We start from the raw sequence: 2,634 nt of genomic DNA on the forward strand, positions 1-2,634 counted from the left end.
GGTTTAGTCTTGGAAGGGTGTATGTGTCCAGGAATTTATCCATTCCTTCTAGATTTTCTAGTTTATTTGTGTTTACAGTATTCTCTGATGGCAGTTTGTAATTGTGTTTAAAAAGACTTTTGGGCTGTTCCCTGCGGAATGAATGTGAAGGTTCAAGGGTGGGAAGCTTTCAGGGGGTGACTGCAGCTTTAGGTGAGGAAGGATGGTTCGGACTAAGGTAATGGCAGTGGAGAGGCAGAAAAATGGAGATTTTTGGAATATGATTCAGAAGTGGAGCTGATAGCAATTGTTGATGAATTGGAAATGTGGCAGTGAGGGAAAATGTGGCAGTGAGGGCAGATGATGAATTGGAAATGTGGCAGTGAGTGAGATGGTTGACTGAAACCACCAGACGGATAGTGGTGCCATTTTACAGAGATGAGGAGACTGGGGGAGGAGCAGGGTATTCTTTTGAGAAGGTGAGAGAGGAGGAAGTAGTCCCCATTTCACATTTTACATTTGAGGAGCATTTTATATGTCCTCATTTCTTCCTGTGAGAGATGATAAAAGACAGTGAAGCCATCATGGGTCAGTTTACCGCTGTGAAACCAGTGAAATGGATATAGCGAATTATGAAATCACTGTGTGGTATACTGTATCTAATTTGTTTTTCTGAGGATCCTACATTGAAAAGTATTTGTTTATTGTTTTTAGGAATTTCGTTAAAATGCTGTAATGTGTCAGTTTGATCAGACTCTGACAGGGAAGAGAGTGGCCTGTACTCAGAAAACCCTAAGAGCACACTCATGTGAGAGGAAATTGCTGCTGGAACATAACCATAGATTTACTCTTCCCGCGGTGACTGTGAAGGAGGCAATACCAATGCACAGTGGCAAAGAAATGGTTTCCCAAAGTCATTTGCTTTCTGATAAAGATCTTTTATCAGTCAGGTAGATTATCTGTTGTAACAAACTAACCTCAAAAATTACAATAGCTTACCCCAATAGAAGTTTACTTTTTTTGTTCAAGCAAAGCCTAACATGGTTAGTTTTTGGTTGCTGGGTAGCCTTCACTGTGGTCACTCAGGGACACAGGCACTTTCCAGCCTGGTGTCCTCTGATGGAGCTTCTGCACTGACTTGGAAGATAGGGAAGAGAATGAATGGGAGGTTTTATGGGCCAGGTCCAGGAATGCCACATATCACTTCCATTAGACAGCCACATCTAACTGCAAGGGAGGAGAGGGAAAGGAGTTTAGCTTTGTTTCTAGGAGGAAAAGGGAAAAATGGTGAGCATTAGATACAGGTCTTTTGTTTTTTTTTCTTGAGACAGGTTCTTGCTTTGTTGCCCAGGTTGGAGTGCAGTGGCCTGATTATGGCTCAGTGCAACCTCGACCTCCTAGGTTCAAATGATCCTCTCACCTCAGCCTCTTGAGTAGCTGGGACTACAGGTGCACACCATCACGCCAAGCTAATTTTACAATTTTTTGTAGAAGCAGGGTCTCACTATTTGCCCAGGCTGGTATGGAAACTCCTGGACTCAAACGATCCTTCCACCTTGGCCTCCCAAAGCTTTGGGATTACAGACATGAGCCACTGCCCCTCGGCAGATACACATCCTTTGCTTCTGAAAGACCCTACTCTTGAGTTCTTAGTTCATCCTGTAACCTTTTCTGAAGCCATCTTGGATTTAGAAGAAAGGCAGTAGAGAATACTCACACTTGCCAAAGTTTCTCTCCAAGCTTGCCTTTTGAAAGTTGGAAATTAACCTTCAATTCTTTTGTCTAATAAAAATCATGTCTTAACTCCCAAACAAGCTGTTCCACTTGTTTACTGTATCTTGCTTAATAGAATTACTATTTGCTGAATCTCCTATTTGAAACATTTTTAAGATGACAAAGTTCAATAATTTTTGACTTGCAAAAAGGACAAGTTTATATTGCTTGCCCTAATTGAAGTTTCAGATGTAGCCTAAATACCTTCCCTTTCTTCTGACCATTAATTTGTCTCCAAGTGTGGGTCATTCTTCTGAAACAAACGGGCAAAGGACTTGAATAGACATTTTTCCAAAGAAGATATTAAAGTGGCCAATAAACACATGAAAAGGTGCTCAACATAATTTGTCATTAGGAAAATGTAAACCCAAATTGCAATGAGATGCTACTTCACCCACTAGGAAGGCTATAAGGAAAAAGATGGACAATAACAAGTGTTGGAGAGGATGTGGAGAAACTGGAACCTCATGCATTGCTGGTGGGAATGCAAAATGGTGCAGCTGCTTTGGAAAACAGTTGGGCATTTCCTTAAAAAGTCAGTTACCATATGACCCACCAAATCTACTTCTCGGTGTATATCCAAGAGAACTGAAAACACATATTTATACAAAAATCTGTACGTGAGTGTTGTCAGCAGTAATATTCATAAAAGCCTAGTATGCACCTATAGCCCAGCTACTCGGGAGGCTGAGGCAGGAGAATCGCTTGAACCCAGGAGGCGGAGGTTGCAGAGAGCTGAGATCCCGCCACTGCACTCCAGCCTGGCGACAGAGCAAGACTCTGTCTCAAAAAAAAAAAAAAAAAAAAAAACAAGCCCAAAAGTAGAAACAACCCACATGTTTGTCAACTGATCAAAGGATAAACAAAACATATATATCTATA

The sequence above is a fragment of the Mandrillus leucophaeus genome, unplaced genomic scaffold (genome assembly GCF_000951045.1).
Source record: "Mandrillus leucophaeus isolate KB7577 unplaced genomic scaffold, Mleu.le_1.0 Scaffold108, whole genome shotgun sequence".
NCBI classification, from domain to species: Eukaryota; Metazoa; Chordata; class Mammalia; order Primates; family Cercopithecidae; genus Mandrillus; species Mandrillus leucophaeus.